Source organism: Euprymna scolopes, chromosome 14 (assembly GCF_053919585.1).
Source record: "Euprymna scolopes isolate OS-2025 chromosome 14, ASM5391958v1, whole genome shotgun sequence".
Taxonomy (NCBI): domain Eukaryota; kingdom Metazoa; phylum Mollusca; class Cephalopoda; order Sepiida; family Sepiolidae; genus Euprymna; species Euprymna scolopes.
Genome location: NC_136495.1, coordinates 60,842,892 through 60,865,509, shown reverse-complemented (window position 1 = coordinate 60,865,509; position 22,618 = coordinate 60,842,892). Strand labels below are relative to the sequence as shown.

Sequence of the window (22,618 nt, the reverse complement as noted above, 5' to 3'; positions counted from 1 at the left end):
TTGTGAGGCAAGGATTGCGCAATATCTAACCACACCTCTCCTGAATCAGCACTGCTTGAGTCCAGTGGCAAAGAAGTCCACAGCAAGTGGAAACAATGCTAAGATAAGCAGAGATCACATACAGTAGCTGGCAATCCCAAATGGTCACCCATTTAGTACTGACCAGGTCTAACATTGCTTAACTTTGGTGATTCAACAGGAACTGGTGTGTCAACATGATTATAATACAATAGTACATGAAAAGTACTTGCATAGTTTCATCTTCAGACAGATACAAAATTTCCAACAGTAATACACTCAAATTATGACATTGCCTGTAAATAATAGGAAAATTTCTATTGATGGCACACAATATAAGTACAGTAGAACCCCGGGATACGGCATAAAAAATAGGTAACAAAATACAGTACAGTATATAATACACATCTATATAATCAAATAACACTGTAAGGCAAGGCAAATACCAGGCCAGAAAAACATTGTATTCCACATCGTAACCTGAAAAAAAAAAAACTATCCTAAGGTCACCGTATCCCGGGGTTCTACTGTACTTATGCAGGGCACACGATGTAAGCATGCCACGATCTAAGTGTACAGGTGTAAATAAACTTATTGTAAAGGAAAAAAAATAAAATCTTTTATAATGTCAACAGACTGCCCTAATGCATCGACTGGGCAATAGCAAAAGATTTCAAATCCTTCCTGTTAAGCTGTATCACTGCCATTAATATGTGATACAGTATGGAGATCTATATGCAGAAGTCCGGTTTAAAACCAGCCATCTCTAAACCAGATACCAGGACGTGATGGTCAACTCTGTCAAAAGCTTTAGACTGATCTAAGTTGATCAGCACAGCTTCTATGTCATCTTCTATTCCTCCCTCTAGGATCGTGCAGATCAGGTGTAAGTTGTTCTGAATTGATTTCCCTTTCACGGCGTAGTTCTGCTTGCGTTTGATCAATAACACCTTGCAACCAGTTTGATAGGATCTCGGCTAAAATCTTTAATTCTTCCCAAAATATATGTCCGGTTTCTTCAGCAATGTGATCACTTCTTTGGTGACTTGGCCCAAAATGGAACCCTCTTCAAACACATCTGTCAGAATCGGCCCAAACATGTGTAACAGCTTCAAATACAATCTGTAGGGCAGACCAACATGCCCTGGTGATTTCTTGCAGCTGATTTGTTTCAAAATAGTCAAGACCTCATGCTCTGTGACCCTGTCTTTGCAATCAGCTGCTCTAACCACATCAAGGTGGAGAAAGTCAGCCAAATAGTCACCAAACTCTTGTACTGAGAGATTGGGCAGTTGAGTAAATCGTTCCTCGAAATGCTCATAAAATCCTTCACAGGTACTTCATGCAGGTGCTTGACTTTTGCGATGTACGTGACCGAATCATGCCTGCAACCTCTTTACACATTTCCACATCAGAGTTCATGATTTCATTGGAAACTTATCTTAACCTAGCCCCAACCACTTGGCTCTCGTAGTGCTCATAAGGTTGTATTGAAGGTTGTGCTTGGTTTGTGGCTAACAATATACCCCTTATCTACCACCCAACAAGATACACCTGAAGAAAGTGAGAGATTACATCGATTGAAACATGTGAGAATAACACTCAAGATGAGAACAGTAGTCAGAATAATCCAAATAATAAGATACAAATTCAGAGGAAAAAAAAAAATTCAATTTTCATTTTTTTTGCAAAAAAAATGAGTTTTATTTTAAGTTGAAAGAAGAAAAAATTTATTAAATTGTTGTTTTTTGTTTGTTTGTTTTTACAAGGAATTCACCCCTTTATCAAGGTCTGAAGGCCACTCGAGGATAAGGGTTAATGAATGTAAGGTGGAAGTTTCGTAATCGTTAATGGTGTAGATTCAACAGAATTTTGATCATTTAGAGGATAGCTCAACAAGAATTTGTTTACACTGTACTTGAAGGCTACCATATTGTAATCGGCTGGCAGTTCTAGAAAAGAAGCTTCGTTCATGGAATCTGGTTTTAGATTTAGGCACAGATAGAGAGTGGGGAAAATTGTTGATAGTGGGTGTAGCTAGTCGAGTATTTTTTTATGAAAGTTTGGCAAAGGGGGATCATAGATTGGAGCTCAGACGAGCATTTACAATGAAAATAACGATAGAGTAAAGACAGGCTCGCAACGTCTCTTCTGTGGGAAAGAGGTTTTCATCTGAAAAAAAATATTTTGATAAAAAAATAATGTTTATAAAGCACTGATTTTATTTTTACAATAAAATTGAGGAAAAAAAGATTTTCTAATTTAAAGGGTTTTTTTCTTTTTATTTATTTATTTTTATTTATTTTTTTTTTTTTTCAAACTCAGGTACAAACGTTCAAAGCAATGAAGCAGATACTTTAAAAGCGGTGCTTCATTGAAGCACCGCTTTTAAAGTATCATACGATTAATTGACGCCACAGTCGTCCGACATTTTGGATGAAAAACTGTAACATCACCAAATAATTTTTTCCCAGGGTTTTCTGGATCACCGCACATAATTGCCTAAAAAAAATGTAAGATCTTTATTTATATTTTATTTATTTATTAGCTGAGGGAAAGATAAGTAAAGAAGAACTTAATCTACAAATTTACTCCAAAACATTGATTGACTGTTGCGAAAAACAGAATATATATTTCCGCGTCATTCATTAATAACTTTATTATACATTTTACAATTTATGTCTGCTAAGTTTGAGTGATAATGGAGGAAAAATAACCGTTTGAACTAACAAAATTTGTAAGTTGGAATATAAGGGAGATAATTCAAATGTCATAATTAAATGAATGCTCTCCCTTAGACTGCAACATTTTAATAAATTTGTCCCCCGCTGAATTTTTTAAATTTTCAGTAAAAAGCAAAATTATAAAAGTTGTTCAAAGTTGTCAAAAATGATGATATGTTTTACGATAAGTAGCCGTTCAAGGAAAAGTGCGGAATGTCTTTGTGTCTTTGTTGATGGATTCTGCTCTTTTATAGTGAAAAATGCTGAATGTGCTGAAACAGAATTACGGACCTTCATTAGTCAGTGTTTGATTGGACACTGCTTGCTTATGAAAGGGATTATAGAATGTAAATCCCTGCATTTTCGGGATAAAATACAAATGATTTTGTGTAGCTAATTTTGCTATAATATATTTATATACTAATATATATATATATATATATATATATATATATATATATATATATACTAGCATTTCAGCTCGGCGTTGCTCGGGTGTTTGGAGGTGTATATTTGTTGAGAAGCAAAAGAAAAAAATAATAAATAAAATGGTAGGAGGAAGGCAGGCTCGAACCCGTAATGCAAATGAGGAAAAGAACGGAAAAAACCTGACGTCTTTGCTGTTACGACCACCACCAAACCGGAAGTGACTTATGTTTTTATTAAGGCTAGACAATCGAAAGGAGAGGATGACTTTAAAAAATATCGGCGAAAAAAGTGACCCCCCCCCCGTAGAAAAGTGCCCAGTTGAAAGTGAAAATATTAATGTAGGCACCGCCAAAACTGGGGGGGGGAGGCAGGTAAGTACTTTTTGACGGACCGTCTTTTTAAAAATCTACCAAAAATCAGGTAATTATCCGATCAATACGAAATTTTCAGCGATTATTAAGAGAAGAATGAACTTTATAACAGTGTACTTATTTTTCATAAACGATATTTATATATATATATTTTTTGTTTACAACCCCCCCCCCTTGTTTTGAGGGGGTTCCAAATATGCTTAAAATAATCATCTGAAACTGAAAACAACATATTGTGTTGTTGTAAGGGACAGAATTATAGATTAAAAAAAAAAAAAAAATTGTTTGCATACCTTCTTTTGATGTCTGAATATCAGAACTTCGATTGTGTTTAATTATCCCGCTTTTGAGTTTTGAAGTGTGAAATTCGGTGAATATGTTAAGTAAAATAATTAATTTAAGTTAAACAAACAAAAAATTTTTTTAATATTTATACGAAAAAAGCTATTTTAAAATCTTTGATAAATAAATTAACAATTCTTTTTTAGCGAGCCGAATAATGCATTACCATTATTAAACAGGCATGCTTTTAAGAATCGATACAAAAAAAAAATCCATAAATATTGTGACCTTTGTGTTAAAAATAGCATCATTTTTTCGATCCCGTTTGAAAACGTTTGCCGCCTTTCGACTATGGTGGACCGAACGCGCTGAAATAAATTTTTTTTATTCTGCTTTAAATTCCCCCCCCCCCATTTTGGGGAGCCTGGCCCCCACACACATGCACATTAAAAACCAAACTCATACAAATGGTCACCCATCTGGTACTGGCCAGCCTCAGCGTTAATAATATATTGAAATTTTCGTCACTGAAAAATAAGTTTTTTTTTGGCCTATTTGGTCTTCCATAGTTTGCTTTTTATCAAATACAAACGTAAACATTGTTGATCGACTCTAGATCGACGTGAAGTAACTAGTTGCCTATATGAATAAGTGGAATTATTTGAAATCCAGGTACTTATATTATAATATTTTTGCATATTCTCATAGAAAATCATCCTAAATCTTAGACAACAAATAAATAAATTAATTATTTCAAAAACCTTTTTTTTTAATATTTATGTACGTTTTTTGTGCAAGACAAAAAATGTCAGTTATTAACTTTTTGGGAAAATTTAACATTTAAAATTTAATTAAAAATAGTAGAAAAAGTTTTACATTATTCTGTTTTCTATATGATAAAATTCAAGGTTTTATCTTTCTGGAAAAAAAAAGTTACTCAGAAATAATGGATTTTAATAAATGTAATTTCGTTTTAAAAAACAACAACAACTTGATTTTTCGGCCATTTTTGGCGGTGCCTATATTAATCATTTTAGCCAATTTTTCGATATTTATCGTCTGAAAGGTCGAACTTTAAAACGATATTGATCTTGGTAAAATCCGTCGCCTCTGTCAAAAATTTCAGGCAGACATGCAAATATACATACATACATTTATATGTTGGTAACTAAACATTTTCGACCCAAACCGATTGAAAGCCTTGCCCTATCTCTGAATAATCTTTCAAATGTTTAGACCAGAAATTGTCTGAGTAATTTGGCAGAGGTCAAATTTTTTTTAACTTTGACTCTAATTATGACCCCTTAACATTTATTGTTTGGGGCTCAAATCAAGTTATTAAGTTAGATCCATGTCCAAGGAACCTATATCTAAAATTTCAAGTGTTTTGACCCAAAATTGTCGGAGGAGTTTGGTAGAGTTCTCAAAGGTCAATCGTTGAACTTTGACCCCTTAACAGCCAAATTTCTGTCCGAAAACCGATCACAAAGATTTTCCCGAATCTCAGTACCCTGTATATCAAATTTCGAGTCTGTAGACTTAAAATTGACAGAGTTATTGCATAGGGAAATGTACACACACAGACACACACACACAGGCACGTTCACTTTTTATATATATATATATATATATATATATATATATACCAACTGTCATCTATGTGGTTTAGTTTCAATCCCAGCTTGAAGCAGTTGCTGGTCTAGCCGCACTGAAGAGCTTTGATACAATGGAACAGTCTCTCTGTGAATGATTATGAATATATATATTGTTTTAGTAAAATATGTTTTTTCAATTATATTTCACTGTTTGTGCATACCAATACTTTTCGTTTAGAAGCTCAATATATGTTAAATATAATAACAGAACATACATAAAATGTAGTTACATTCCAAGATCCAAATATTCATTTTTCATGCAAAACAGCTCCTCCAGCATGTTAAAATTTTGGTACATTTTTTTGCAATTCCGTTTTGTTATGTAGAAACAAATGGTTATTAATATGTCAATACTGCCTCTTTTCGTGCATATACTCTTCAGAACGATTAGAAATTTTTTGCGTAGATAGAAAAAATGCGTGACAATATAATGCTTCTAAAGAAGAAAAAAAAATTCACAGAAGACTTAACATCGTGTGTTCCATGGGATTCGTGAAGATGATTAAACTCTACACTGAACATGTTTTAAAATTAATCCGAAAGGAATTTAAATTCTCTGCAAATAACAAATTCACCAAACTTAACTAAATTTCAATCATTTTTAGACATTATAACGAGCAGGGGGAAGAGGGACTAACTCTACCGCACTTTTAATTTTCGAATTTCACTCGATATTTATCCCCCCCCCCATGGTAGGATGATGTAACACAAGGATCGGTTGGTTGGTTGTTTTGGTTTTACGGCATATCAACCCTTTTCAGGTATTTAATGCCGAATTCGGTGATTTTGAAGAAAAATTTTTTAATAGAATTTTTTGTTTTTTCAAGTTTGCTTCTATTTAACCTATAGTTGGGACCCTAACAGGTACTACCACTCTGGCAGTTGCACAAGTCGAAGTAAACCATTGGGGAGAGTGGGACTTGCTATAAAATTTCTGCATGGGAACATGCACTTCCATTGCTGTTTTGAACCATTCAGTGGTCTCATTTGCGCACTGTTCAGCAGGAAGAGAAAAAATATTTCCCCATGGGGCATCTCTGATAAGATCTCTGATGGCTTCCCAGTCAGCCTTTTTATAATATCTCGTTGTTTTGAGCACTGATTCTTCAGTTTTGGCTCTAGAGTTTAGGGTGATTTCAACCATTATCACTGCATGATCAGCGTTCCCAAGTGGGCTGTCGGCATTCGTTATACAATCATCGGGAACTGCGGTCAAAAACAGATCTAGAAGCGATGCGTGTTGTTCTTCCTGGTCAGGGAAACAGGTTGGAAACGTAACCATTTGTGATTGGGAGTGAGATATAGAGAAGCTATGAGTTGTGCTGCCCGCTGCATCTGTGTAAGTAGAGAATCCAAGCCAGTTTTTGTGGTGGACATTAAAGTCACCAAATACATGTATTTGTGCGCTAGTGTAGAGGGAGAGTGCTGTGTCTATGCTGTCAGAAACTTTGTTTATTATAGTGCAGTCCTGGGTCGAGGGAGAGCGGTAGAGGAAATAAAAGTAGCTAATGTTGTGTTGCATGTTCAGTCTAAAGCATATAAAGGCTTGATCATCCGATTCTAGGTTTGTTTCTCTAGTCAAGGGAAGGGTATTACGAATGTAAACTCCAAGTCTGTGCATGTGTCTGTCAGAGTCCTTACGGCAGTGTGGGAGATATCCAGGCATGTTAAAGTAGTTAGAGGGGATGGAGTAGTGTAGGTTTGTCTCACTTAGTGCTAAGATATCCGGGGTATTTGTTAGAAGAAATGCTTCAACATCAGCTAAATATATGTTTGAAACATTCAAAAGTTTGATTCCATTGATTTTTTTTTTTTTACTAGTAAGTCACTGTTTATTAAGACCCAAAGGCTTCTAAAGGATAAGGATTAATGAGTTTGTCAGGTGGACAGTGAGACAAACAACATGTGGATTAAAGAGGACGGTTGAAATTGGTCAGAATTTGATTATTTAAGACGATGGCTCAACAAAAATTTGTTTGCTTGGATATGATCTTGATGAAGTCAGTTGGGAAGCACTGTGTTCCGTTAATGGAAGTTCTGTTAGTTCCAGGTATACAGAAGTTTGGTTTGGTTGTTTTATTTTATGGCATATCAACCGCTTTGAGTTTATTTAATGCCGAATCTAGTAATTTTGGAAAAAAATATCTTATGCTTCAAGGTGTTTATATCTTCAAATATTTATTCATGGTGTTTGGTCTGGTTGTTTTGTTTTATGGCATATCAACTCATTTTGGGTCCAATCATTTTCAAAAAAGATTTTATGCTTCAAGTTCTTTATCTAATCAAATATTTATTCATGGTGTTTAGTTTGATTGTTCTGTAGAGAAAAATTGCTGTTTCTGTTTTTGGCTTTGCAGAAAATGATTGGGTTTTTCAAAGGGAAAAAAAACAAAATAATAACACCAATGTTTGATGCATTTTAGGTTAGGAAACCGATATCTTCAGAGATATCAGCCAACAAACGGCCAACCAGCATGTTAAAGGTATTGCCACACTGGGTCGTGCATGTTTTGTGTGCTCTGAGCATCAGAGCGGTGATTTCCAGTGACCAGTAAGTGTCTGGTCGCATTTTGAACAGTCCATCACTAGATGAAGATAAAGGTGTAACTACGGGGACAAGGTTAGCCTGTTTTTCGGGACTGGCAATGGCCAGGTTACACAAATTGATCCCGTGACACAGGATTGTGCGATCCTCCCTTTGATATGGTTACAAAATGGTGAAACCAAGATAAATAATTGAAATATATGTGGCATTTTTCTTAACAAAATTTATCGATTTATTTTTCAACTTAATTCCTCCCCACCCTTTTGAAATTAACTGAATTTGTTTTTATTGAATTACAAAGTAGCACCAGAAGGGAAAATCATTTACTGTGGTTTTCATTAAACGAGTTTAAAACTGTGTTAGTAGTGTAGACGCATATTAAGATGAGCAGTTCAACTCTTCAACATTAAAATTCAATTTGGAAAAGTTTTATAATGAAATGTTATGGAGTACAAATATCTATGTCTGGATTGGGCAATGTGCAGACTGTGGAGGGATGCAGAATTTTCATTTTCTTCATCATTCATTGATGACAATTTCTCATAAATTTCTACACAAAGTAATTGCTTATATATACTCCTATAAATTTGGGTATTTTTTGTGCATTGATATTCATATTAAAAACCCTTTTTTTCTATTTATTTAAAAAGAAAATACAACTTTGTTATATATGGGTTGTGGAATTGCATTCATTTGCAAAAGATCTAGCTAATTTGCATATTCTTTTGTGCATTCATTTTAATTAATTCACTATTAGTTTTTTTTTCGGGTTTATTATGGAATGATCATCTTTAGTTAACTATTACGTGTAATTATATGCATGCAAATATTCTACATGATTTATACTTGCATAATATTTGCGTAAAAAGGCTATAGTAAACACAAAACTTTCTATGTATAATTATGTATGCATACATATATTTGTTTGAACAATTGTGCTTACCAAACTTCTCTGTCAGCTTTTGGTTTACAGATATGAAACTTAATATATAGGGTATTCGAACCTATGCAAAACTTTATATTTGGGTTTTAGCCAGGGAAAATCAGTGCAGAAGTGTGAAAATTAAAAAAATGGAACTTGGCAGGTGAAGGTCGAATGATGGCATTACGAATATGCATGCGTAACATAATAGCTATTGGTTCATGTTTTAATTGTTAGCGTTGCAGAAAACATGCCTTCATAGCTCAGGCATTAGCGTCAAAGGAAAACGTAAATTGTAAGCTAAGCATTTTGGTTTCGATTCTCGGAGGTGCATGAGTCATTTATTTTTTTAAATTTTTAAATCATTACTATGTATTGGGTCTAATATAATATAATAATAAATACGAAATCTCCATTAATCAAAATATCATATTTAAGCATATTTTACGACTGGGCAATACCGAGCAGCTTGCTAGTATATGTTTATAAAAAATAAAACAATAGAAGGAGTTTGATCATATCTTTCAAAACAATACTTGATAAGGTAATTTGAAATTTTATTTAATAATTTAAAAAAATATTTTATTAAATGATTAAAATATTTTTTCTTTTCTCTCCATGACGAAATGACCCATCGGGGTTAATACCACGAACAAAATAGAGAGGGGGGGACATAAAACCAACAGCCTTCTTTGAAAAAGATGTATTACACCAAAAATCTCAGAAAAAAAAAAAAAGAAAAACGATTTTAATTATTTAATAAAATATTTTTGACATTATTTGGTTTTCTAAAATTTCAATATTAATTTTACGAAATAATGTTTTCAAAGATGTGACTAAATTCCTTCTAATTAACCTTCCCATCACCATACAAATACAGACATCTAATTCAGATTGACAATAACTTTCAATAACACCGAGTGTATTCTTTTTCCCCTCTCCACAAGGGGTTGAGCTTCAGGGTTCATACCACAAGCGAAATAAAAAGAAAAAAACATAAAACCAACAGTCTTCTGTGAAAAAGGTGTATTACACCGAAAGTCTCAGAAAAAAAAAAAATGATTTTTTATATTATTGGTTTTTCTAAAATTTCAAAAACAATAAAATGGCAAGATTCACAATTTCTAGTTGTCTATTAAAAACAAAGTCTGAATGTTTATGCAACGATTTGCTAAACACCTAAATACTGACAATCCTGCACCTAAAAACAATGGACATACATCTAGGAGATGTCTTTTTCTCTTCCTTGCAACCTCTATCTCACAGAAGAGATGTTGCGAGTTTGTCTCTGATGTATCGTTATTTTCATGGAAAGTGTTCGACTCAGCTTCAGTCTATGGTCCCCCCCTCGCCTAACTTTCACAAGAAACACTCGTCTAGCTGAAAACACTATCAATAATTCCCCCCACTCTTTATCTGTGCCTAAACCTAAACGTAGATTCCATGAACAAAGCTTCTTTCTTAGAACTGCACGCCTGTGGAATTGTCTTCCGTTTTCCTGCTTTCTGGCTGACTACAATATGGTTGTCTTCAAGTCTAACGTAAATAAGTTCTTGATGAGCCGTTCCATATAAGTTATCAAATTTACCGAATTTTCATTACTAATGATTACTATATTGTCCAATTTCTACTGTACACTCTTTAACCCTTATCCTTGAGTGGCCTCTTGGCCTTGATAATATGGTGATGCCTGTGTAAAAAAAAAAAAAAATCTCCCTACACTGCTCAGATTTAATCTTTCTCTGAGATCATCAGAATTACACAAGGTGTTCAATAAGTAATGCCCCTGACCCACTTCTAGTTACCTGATCTAGCTGAAATGCAATGATTTATATCTTTATGGGTTATATGGTAAACTAATTGTGGTTTTTAATCTACACATGTTTGAACTGAGTCTGGTGTGAAATGCAGCCGGTTGAATGTCGTGTATTGATCTGGTTTTTGTATTTGAAAGGACGCACACCACAGAAACTTTTGATGAAATGAAATAAATGCATGGTAATGATACCCCATCATATGACCTTAAAAAACACAAGCATCGTGAATGCAAACATGGCAGAAAATCTGTGGAAACAGCTCCTAGACCTGGCTGTTGGTGAGGCATCTTTCAGTCAAGTTGAGGCTGCAATTTTGGAAGATCAACATGTGACTATTCACCAAATGACCAAAGAAGGCAAGATAATTACAGGGTCTGTGGAAACTATCATTCATGACTATTTACGTATGCAAAGGTGTCTGCCAGATATATTCCCATGTTACTGACAAATTTTCTGAAGTGAGAACATGTCGAGTGCTTGATGATGAATTTGGAGATGTGCCAAGAAGGGGAATCAGAGTTTTTTTCAAAAGACTGATAACATAGGATGAAACCTAGATCTATCACTGATGCAGAGACCATAGCCCAATCAATGTAGTGGAAGCATTTGGACTCATCTGCAACAAAGGCAAGGGTGCAGACCTCTGTTGACAAGGCCATGCTCACAATGTTCTGGGACAAAGTAGTGATGACAAATTCCCTGGTGCGACAATTATGCTTCATTTTTTAGAAAATTAAAAGAAGCTATCAAATACAAGAGACAGGGTAAAATCAGCAAAAGCAAGAGACAGGGTAAAATCAGCAAAAGCAAGAGACAGGGAAAAATCAGCAAAAGCAAGAGACAGAGTAAAATCAGCAAAAGCAAGAGACAGGGTAAAATCAGCAAAAGCAAGAGACAGAGTAAAATCAGCAAAAGCAAGAGACAGAGTAAAATCAGCAAAAGCAAGAGACAGGGTAGAATCAGCAAAAGCAAGAGACAGGGTAAAATCAGCAAAAGCAAGAGACAGAGTAAAATCAGCAAAAGCAAGAGACAGAGTAAAATCAGCAAAAGCAAGAGACAGGGTAGAATCAGCAAAAGCAAGAGACAGGGTAGAATCAGCAAAAGCAAGAGACAGGGTAAAATCAGCAAAAGCAAGAGACAGGGTAAAATCAGCAAAAGCAAGAGACAGAGTAAAATCAGCAAAAGCAAGAGACAGGGTAAAATCAGCAAAAGCAAGAGACAGGGTAAAATCAGCAAAAGCAAGAGACAGAGTAAAATCAGCAAAAGCAAGAGACAGGGTAAAATCAGCAAAAGCAAGAGACAGGGTAAAATCAGCAAAAGCAAGAGACAGAGTAAAATCAGCAAAAGCAAGAGACAGAGTAAAATCAGCAAAAGCAAGAGACAGGGTAGAATCAGCAAAAGCAAGAGACAGGGTAAAATCAGCAAAAGCAAGAGACAGAGTAAAATCAGCAAAAGCAAGAGACAGGGTAGAATCAGCAAAAGCAAGAGACAGAGTAAAATCAGCAAAAGCAAGAGACAGGGTAGAATCAGCAAAAGCAAGAGACAGAGTAAAATCAGCAAAAGCAAGAGACAGAGTAAAATCAGCAAAAGCAAGAGACAGGGTAGAATCAGCAAAAGCAAGAGACAGAGTAAAATCAGCAAAAGCAAGAGACAGAGTAAAATCAGCAAAAGCAAGAGACAGGGTAGAATCAGCAAAAGCAAGAGACAGAGTAAAATCAGCAAAAGCAAGAGACAGAGTAAAATCAGCAAAAGCAAGAGACAGGGTAGAATCAGCAAAAGCAAGAGACAGAGTAAAATCAGCAAAAGCAAGAGACAGAGTAAAATCAGCAAAAGCAAGAGACAGGGTAGAATCAGCAAAAGCAAGAGACAGAGTAAAATCAGCAAAAGCAAGAGACAGAGTAAAATCAGCAAAAGCAAGAGACAGGGTAGAATCAGCAAAAGCAAGAGACAGGGTAAAATCAGCAAAAGCAAGAGACAGAGTAAAATCAGCAAAAGCAAGAGACAGAGTAAAATCAGCAAAAGCAAGAGACAGGGTAGAATCAGCAAAAGCAAGAGACAGGGTAAAATCAGCAAAAGCAAGAGACAGGGTAAAATCAGCAAAAGCAAGAGACAGAGTAAAATCAGCAAAAGCAAGAGACAGGGTAGAATCAGCAAAAGCAAGAGACAGGGTAAAATCAGCAAAAGCAAGAGACAGAGTAAAATCAGCAAAAGCAAGAGACAGGGTAAAATCAGCAAAAGCAAGAGACAGAGTAAAATCAGCAAAAGCAAGAGACAGAGTAAAATCAGCAAAAGCAAGAGACAGGGTAAAATCAGCAAAAGCAAGAGACAGGGTAAAATCAGCAAAAGCAAGAGACAGAGTAAAATCAGCAAAAGCAAGAGACAGAGTAAAATCAGCAAAAGCAAGAGACAGAGTAAAATCAGCAAAAGCAAGAGACAGAGTAAAATCAGCAAAAGCAAGAGACAGGGTAAAATCAGCAAAAGCAAGAGACAGGGTAGAATCAGCAAAAGCAAGAGACAGGGTAAAATCAGCAAAAGCAAGAGACAGAGTAAAATCAGCAAAAGCAAGAGACAGAGTAAAATCAGCAAAAGCAAGAGACAGGGTAGAATCAGCAAAAGCAAGAGACAGAGTAAAATCAGCAAAAGCAAGAGACAGGGTAGAATCAGCAAAAGCAAGAGACAGGGTAAAATCAGCAAAAGCAAGAGACAGAGTAAAATCAGCAAAAGCAAGAGACAGGGTAAAATCAGCAAAAGCAAGAGACAGGGTAAAATCAGCAAAAGCAAGAGACAGAGTAAAATCGGCAAAAGCAAGAGACAGAGTAAAATCAGCAAAAGCAAGAGACAGGGTAGAATCAGCAAAAGCAAGAGACAGGGTAAAATCAGCAAAAGCAAGAGACAGGGTAAAATCAGCAAAAGCATGAGACAGAGTAAAATCAGCAAAAGCAAGAGACAGGGTAGAATCAGCAAAAGCAAGAGACAGAGTAAAATCAGCAAAAGCAAGAGACAGGGTAAAATCAGCAAAAGCAAGAGACAGAGTAAAATCAGCAAAAGCAAGAGACAGAGTAAAATCAGCAAAAGCAAGAGACAGAGTAAAATCAGCAAAAGCAAGAGACAGGGTAAAATCAGCAAAAGCAAGAGACAGGGTAAAATCAGCAAAAGCAAGAGACAGGGTAGAATCAGCAAAAGCAAGAGACAGGATAAAATCAGCAAAAGCAAGAGACAGGGTAGAATCAGCAAAAGCAAGAGACAGAGTAAAATCAGCAAAAGCAAGAGACAGGGTAAAATCAGCAAAAGCAAGAGACAGAGTAAAATCAGCAAAAGCAAGAGACAGGGTAGAATCAGCAAAAGCAAGAGACAGAGTAAAATCAGCAAAAGCAAGAGACAGAGTAAAATCAGCAAAAGCAAGAGACAGGGTAGAATCAGCAAAAGCAAGAGACAGGGTAAAATCAGCAAAAGCAAGAGACAGGGTAAAATCAGCAAAAGCAAGAGACAGAGTAAAATCAGCAAAAGCAAGAGACAGAGTAAAATCAGCAAAAGCAAGAGACAGAGTAAAATCAGCAAAAGCAAGAGACAGGGTAAAATCAGCAAAAGCAAGAGACAGGGTAAAATCAGCAAAAGCAAGAGACAGGGTAAAATCAGCAAAAGCAAGAGACAGGGTAAAATCAGCAAAAGCAAGAGACCGGGTAAAATCAGCAAAAGCAAGAGACAGGGTAAAATCAGCAAAAGCAAGAGACAGAGTAAAATCAGCAAAAGCAAGAGACAGGGTAAAATCAGCAAAAGCAAGAGACAGAGTAAAATCAGCAAAAGCAAGAGACAGGGTAGAATCAGCAAAAGCAAGAGACAGGGTAAAATCAGCAGAAGCAAGAGACAGAGTAAAATCAGCAAAAGCAAGAGACAGAGTAAAATCAGCAAAAGCAAGAGACAGAGTAAAATCAGCAAAAGCAAGAGACAGGGTAAAATCAGCAAAAGCAAGAGACAGGGTAAAATCAGCAAAAGCAAGAGACAGGGTAAAATCAGCAAAAGCAAGAGACAGGGTAAAATCAGCAAAAGCAAGAGACAGAGTAAAATCAGCAAAAGCAAGAGACAGGGTAAAATCAGCAAAAGCAAGAGACAGAGTAAAATCAGCAAAAGTCTTGCAAGACAATGCTCCTGTACACAACATGCATAAATAACACCAATAAGATAAAGTTACTGACAGCAAATCTTCTCCCAAATGAAAAACATCCGGTTGTCCTCAACACAGAAATACTTGAAAAGGTTGATCAATTGAAATATCTTGACTATCATCACCTTAACATGCCAAAGGGAGGAAGACATCCTCGACCGTATCAGCAATGTTCACACCACCTTCTGTCAACTTTGATTGCGGCTCTGGTCTCCAAAAGAAATAAGTCTAAACACTAAAATCAGTATCTACCAAGCCATTGTCCACACTATTCTTATTTATGGCTGCGAGATTTGGCCCATGCAGGGAAGTGACCTATGCAAACTGGAGGTAGTTGGCCATCTTTGTCAACTCCACATTCTCTGTGTCTGCTGTCAACAGTTTATCCGCAATAGTACAATTCGCACACTACAAGATCCATTCCCTCCAAAAATCTCTTCTTGCCAGACGCCGTTGGTGGTTCAGCCATGCCCTTCAATGACACCCATGCTTTTTGATGACAACCAGGTAACTTCACCTATGAAGTCATTGAGCCAGCACCACCACTAGGCTGGAAGAAACGTTGTGGAAACCAACTCAAAACCTGGCTCAGGACAGTGAAAAGGATGCTGAACTGATTCTGCATCCTCATCTTTACATTCGTTGCTAGAACAGAGAATGGCTTACACTCATAATGAAAGCAACCTTGGATCACCGTGCTTGGTTAGCCAGTGTTCAGGACATGGCGAACTTGTTGGAAAGAGCTGGCTCAAATAACCCAGGATGAATGCCGCAACAATCTAGTTTTTTTAATACGTTTTGTTATAAATACATTTTTTAAAATAAATTTTGGAAATAAAACTGTTATTAAATAAAACGCTATTTTCAAATAGTACACTCCTAAATTTCAAAGTTTTTCTTTATTTTGTTTTTATAAAAAAAATAAGTTATTAAAAAATTGTAAATAAAATGTATTCTTAAAAATGTTTTTCGTTTGTTTGAAAAAATATACAAAAAAAAAATACAAAAAACAAAAAAAGACGCAAACTTTTATTTAATCTGAAAAGTTTAAAAGGAATAAATGTATATATTATTTTTATTATTCTGTAAAGTGTACACAATTTAAAAAATATTTTTAATAAAAATGTTTGCGGATTATCCATGTGTGATTGATTATTTGCCTGTGTTATATATTTGAATATTTATTTAAATGTTTGTTTATTATTTGATCAAATATTTACTTATATATTCGAATTTCTTTTACACGATATTAAAAAATACATAATTTTTTGAAGCAGCAGCACCCCCAATAATCTCAGGCACGAGCCGCCACTGTTCTCATGTAAAGAAAGACTAATAACTGTGCCAAGTTTTGTTGTTCTACTGCTACGAGAAGTGGGTCAGAGGCATTACTTGTTGAACGCTCCCTCGTAAGCCTAAGCATGCCTTTAACACTCACATTACACATTCACTGTATCATTATCATATAATTTCTCTCCACACAAAGCATTTTCTCATAACAATCACTGGTCAGATTTCACTTTCATACATCATCCACTCCTAACACTTGCAATCACATTAGCACCTGCTCCACCCTGTGTTCCAATTGTATCACCAATATAACAACATTTCTGAACAACTTCAATAAATTCATTCTACACACAAAACATTTTGTCCATATCTGAGTTTTCTCCCCTGTTGCTTTAGACTTCTTTCACACTTTGCCCGATTCTCCTTCCTCAACCGACCATCTCCACTTCTTATGTATCCAATGTTTACAAGTATTGCAGAAAATTGAGTGTTACACAATTCCTTTTAATACAAATAATAGGAATAGTGGGACCTGTGGAAATTCCACGGGGGGGACTCATTCATATGTAATATATCGATGTCAGCATTCTGTAGATGTTCAGCGTAAATGGAGACGCTCTGATATTATTGTACCTATTTACAATGCCTCCCCACGGGACAGAGTTAGACACCAGGGTCGTTTTTTAACGTGGAGAAAAGGAACAAAAATAAAAATTGTCTCAGTCGTGAAGGATTTCTCCTCCACTGACAGAGAACAAGAAATTGAAGTGCAGCATCTGAAGAACAGATACTACACTTCGATTTATTGTAGCTCTTTTGTTAAAAATGCAAAAGTATTTATCTAAGCTAGCAAGGACACCCGGCGTAGCCCAGTCATAAAGTACGCTTAAATATGATATTTTAATTCTTGCAGATTTCGTATATATATATATATATTATTATAAAGTTAATGTTCTCTTGATCTTTATATATTATAAAGTTGCGATTTCAAAAATATTAAAAAAAAATAATATACCCATATGACTGGGGTGCATCAGCTTGAATCGAAACCGAAATAAAAACTTATGAAAAAAAAAAAAAAAGAAATATATATAACTTGAGTTCCTTCAGTTATAATCGAAACCGAAACCAAAACTTATGAAGAATTCTTGGTAAAATTATTTATTACAAGAAATGGAAGTTCATAACAATTAAACCACAATCACTCGGATGTAAGCGTGACACACAAAAGAAATAACACAAACGCCATCCTATTAATATATAGATAATCAATCCTCATCTCAAAAATTCAGTAATGGCAGAAGTTCCCTGAACTTACTTTATCCATTCCTAACTCTTAAAATCACACTAACACTTGTTCCACTCTGCGCTCCAATGATATCAATTAATAAAAGTAATATTCTAATTTTAACTTCGAATAGACAGATACCAAATTTCCATTAGTAATAAATTAAACATCCCATTTACATTGGCAATAGCTAAAGAAAGCACTTTTTTCCTGTCCTCGGTTTAAGATTAGAGTGCAGGAGTTGTACTGCTTTTATATGGCATGTTTTGAGTCTAGGGTTTGGCTTGCTTAGCAATCTCACCCTTTTGTCCGAGTGGAGCATGGTTTAGTTTGGTTCAGTCTTAGGTCATCCTCCTAGGAAATATTCCTTCCTCCTTGAAGAGGAGATTGGTTTATTACCAGAGAATGTGAACAGGTCCAATCACGTTTATTTTTATAACCTTTTATATTGGCCCTTTGAGGGAACTGGATTTCCTCTCACATTAAACTAAGTTCATGTCTTACCTTGCTACAACAAAAAGTGGGGAACTACTAGTGGAGGGGCGATTACAAAATTTTTTCTGATTTCAAAACAATTATCAATTATGTTCTAAATTCCTGATCCCGATACAATTGCCAATTCTTTTTAATTTTCTACATATTTAATTAGAGATTTGTTGTTTTTTTTAATTTTCAAATTATTGTAACACCCGTGCAATGTCTATATATATTTTCACAAATGTAAAAAATAAACTCAGGGCAGGGGCCATATATTACATGAGTATATTTTTCTAGATATCTTTCCTTAATCGTTTTCTTTGTAATTTATTAAAAATTGTGAAACAGCTAAATATTTATTTATCTTTTAAAATAAAGCTGATTTGCATTAGTTCGTTGTTAATAAACAATTTTCTAATAAATAAATACATAATGTTCCTTCATTTTTATTGCCAAGAAAAAAAATTAAAAAATTATTTTTGGAACAGGAAATAAGATTAAAATTTTTCTAATTCTGATTTAAAAAAAAAAAAAAAAAAAAAGTCCTAATTTTTCCGATTCTCGATTCTGATTAATCATCCGAGCACTAGAAATATCCTTGGTTTGCTCAGTGCTAAGAGGTCATCCTCCCATGCATTATCTCCTTTTTTTAGAAGGGGGATTGGTTTATCACCTGAGAAGCGAATACCAGGAAATGCCATTCAGTGGGTGCCCTTCTGGTACTTATCACCTACCCACCATTAATCTCGACCTTGTCTCATATCTAACTCTCATGGGGAGGGCGGTAAATATGATCCCACTTTTGCATAATAATTTTCTGAATATTGATATAGGCACATTCAGCGTTATTCAGGAATAAGGTGACCCTTTTTTACTCTTGCCATTAACCTCATATTACCATTATTTTTTAAGTATATCAGCATTTAATAAGGTTGTAAGCTATGCGGAAAAGACTGAAATTATAACACCATTTATAGCTTAGGCAAAATTCGTTAACCTTACGAGTCAAAAACTCGAGTGGTAGTCGGTCATGCATGTTTGACACGTGGTTAAAAAAAATCCAGACTGCTCGAAGAATGACAAAATATGTATTTTTCAAAAATCTCAGAAAAATAGACAACTCAATGATAATCGGGGGTAGCAGCCTTTGAAATGACCCTGGCAGATGTCAACAGAGTGTTACCGAATAGACAATTGTTTATATTGGAAAATGATTTTAAACGAGCTTTGTTTTCTATTCAATGATTTAGTTTTGATAACACACTGTGAAAGATTGTCATGTTTGTTTGGCTGGATGGCAGACCTCTGGCATAGTCTGATAATAAAATTTCTTTAGAACAAAGAAAAAGAGAAGGAAAAGAGAAAAAAAGGGGTTCAAGAGAGAGAAATGCTAATCTCCAAACGACAGAGGGGGAAACTGTTGTTTCCATAAAAAGCCATTTTGTTTTTAGCTGATAGAAGAGATTTGCTTGTTGGCCTTGAAGAGAGCAAATGTCAGCTTTTGGGCTCTAACCCAAAGATTAAAAGAGTAAAGTGGAAAGAAAGACTTTTCCCCATGACCGGCTGAGTAGACAGACAAACATTGTTTGGAATTTTGTAATGAAAATCAAATTAACTCGAAAACCTGCATCAGAAAATGTCTGAATTTAACTTTGCTTTTGTTATAAATGTCTAATAATAACTTCTCTTTATTTGCATATCTCCTTTCACGTGATCTTGCTGTTTGCTTTTTCTTTATTTTCTAATTTGAATACTTTCTTTTTTTTTTTTTTTTAATTTTATTAACATGCATTCCTGGCCACTTTTAAAATTCAGTTAAATAAAGACTTGGAAAAAGGTCTTTCTGCTTACGTCTTCATTACATTACAACACATTACACTTTTGCACGAAGTATATTTGAAATTATTTAATACTATAATTATTTTCCTTTATAAAAAAATATGAACTCCGAAGTTATCATTGATTATTGTCTTGATTGTAGAAAATAATCCAGTTAATTTCCAAATCTACCCGGAAACCTGATGCCCGAACTACAGCTGCAAGAGGCCCATGTCTGCTGATCAGTGCAGCTGGAAGGAAAGATTTCAACCACAGCATCTGACAACAAACGACCAACCAGCATGTTAAAGGTATTGCCACACAGACTTAGGGTCGTGCATGTTTTGTGATTTCCTGTGACCAGTGTCTGGTCGCATTTTGAAGGGTCCATCACTAGACAAAAATAAAGGTGTAGCTACGGGGACAGGGTTAGTCTGTTTTTCGGGACTGGCAATGGCCTGGTTACACTAATTGATTCCATGACACGGGACTGTGCAATCTCCCCTCTGACGTGGTTACAAAATGGTGAAACCAAGATAAATAGTTGAACAAAATATATGTGGCATTTTTCTTAACAAAACTTATCTATTTTTCAACTTAATCCCTCCCCACCCTCAACCCCCTTTGTAATTAACTGAATTTGCTTTTATTGAATTACAAAGTAATTCAAATTAACACTAAATTAACACTAAAAAACAAATGACTCTAATAAGTTACCGTATATACTTGTGTATAAGTCGAATTTCTGGGAGACGATTTTAAAGTTATTTTTGGGGTGTTGACTTATACATAGGTAATGTTTTTGGAAATATTGTTAAAGACTGACTCGATGCTCGATCATAACATAGAAAACGTTATTTTGTTTGTGCACTCTGTGTATACCGGTAATCCTAGTAATTAATCACACTCCTTCCAAACCCCATTGCAGTGTGTTTTCCAGCATGTAAGCACATGCACGGTTTTTCAATGGGAGGATTAATAATAATTGGAATAGCTCTTGCAATGTTCACTCTCAAGACATGGCTATAGGCCTAAGATATAATGTATTCGATTATGATATGACAGTTTTTTGTAGGTTAGAAATGTAGTGTTTACAATATGTTGTTCTCCCTTAAGTTCAACAAGTTTTAACAATTTAATCACAACTTTAATGAAACCATTTAATGGCACTTAATGCATGCATTCACATTATTACAGTATATTACGGCTCATGCAATGTATGCGTTTATGTTATTATGGTACGTGACATAAATTATGACTAAAAACTGCACCTGGAATCTGCAGCATGTCATTGATCAGAATGTCTGATTAGCAACATTTGCATTCGTTGCATGTAAGTGTGCAGCAGGTTGGTTCTACATATGAAAATCGAATAGACTACACTTGTGTAAATGCTCATGGATGCAGGTAGTGTTTGAATCTAAAAAAAGCATTTAAGGGAATGCATAAATCAGTATTAATTGATAAAATTATGAAAAATATTCCATAAGAATAATAATAGAAAGTAAAAACAGAAGTTTTAGATTTTCACTGTATATGTAAATAAAAATTAAAAAACGGTCACTTGTAAAATTTAATTTGCAAAAAAAAAAAAAGAAATTTCTCCACTGAAAATTGTGACTGTGACTAAATTCGTTTTGTTTTTATTTCAATAATAAAGAAATAAACATATTTATTTATTTAATTATTTTTTACAAAGATTTAAAAAAAATTTAAATATGGTACACTAGGTTGGAAAAGTCTCAGTCTTTAATAATTTGCCAAAAATAATCGCGACTGTGACTAAAGTGTTATTGTTTATTTTAATAATATTATTTACAGTGATTGACTCAGTAGATTGCTCATGTAAAAGGGAATATTTAATAAAAATTGAGAGTTTTCTTTAGTAAATATCTGTTTAGGTATGCACTTAAAAAGATATTTGCCAAAAATAACTTCTCGAAACTTCTGAGTAAATTTGCTTTATCATTTTTTTTTTACGATATTTTACGCGGATGGACCCAGTCGATTGCCTGTGTTGAAGTCGTTTTAATCAGCAGCAGCGGCAATTAGTCGTACATTGATGATACATAATATTTAGTCGTACATATTTAGTAAAACCAGGAAAATATTTTTTTTTTCAGGGCCAGTTTTTAATTGGTACTTTGTACATGTTTACATTCCCGAACCACTGTTTTGTTTACATTTTTGTGAGCCTTCCGGACATTCAAGCAAAGATGGGAAAGACGTTATGCATATAAAGTTGTTTACTTGTGCATGTTGGTTTCAGTAATTAAGGTTATCAGTATTTAAGTGTTTGTTTATGAGTAGCTAAAATGTTTGTATTTCATTTTTTTTTTTAGTGTTAGTGCCTAATATGGAAAGTGACGCCATTTTTGTAAACTTTTAGAAGTGTTTGTTTATGTAGGAATTAGTTTCATTCTGGAATATGAGAATGTCCGGTCTCAGCTAATTAGAAAAGGTGGAATATTGCTAGGGAGCCATTATTATTTAGTATTTGGAAATCGGAAAGAATATGTCATGTCTATGTTTGTCTTAGCTAGTTACAGAGGGTGCAATCACACTATAGGTGTAAAATATAGAACAGGACCCGGTGACAACTCGTAGAAGTGGTAGATATATAGGACTCAGTGACAACTGGTAGAGGTGGTAGACATCTAGGACCCAGTGACAAGTACTTTTCTCTGTAGATATAAATATCTAGACAGAAAAGTAGGGATTCCTTTCTTTTAAGACATTGCAATTGTGATGGTGATGCTCACCGGATGGAATGTAGCATTTTAATATCATAGCTGAATGTGTCTGTAATGGTGGTCGAAAG

General features: G+C 34.8%; 1 protein-coding gene across 1 annotated transcript in view; it reads right to left on the bottom strand.

Moving 5' to 3' along the window:
* Positions 1-2,416: 2,416 nt before the first annotated feature.
* Positions 2,417-22,618, bottom strand: part of LOC145293042 (leucine-rich repeat-containing protein 56-like) — a 252,031-nt gene continuing 231,829 nt past the window's right edge. Inside the window, exon 13 of the transcript XR_013869644.1 lies at positions 2,417-2,520. The gene's annotated coding sequence lies outside the window, so the exon portion shown is untranslated. The remainder of the gene's footprint in view (positions 2,521-22,618) is intronic.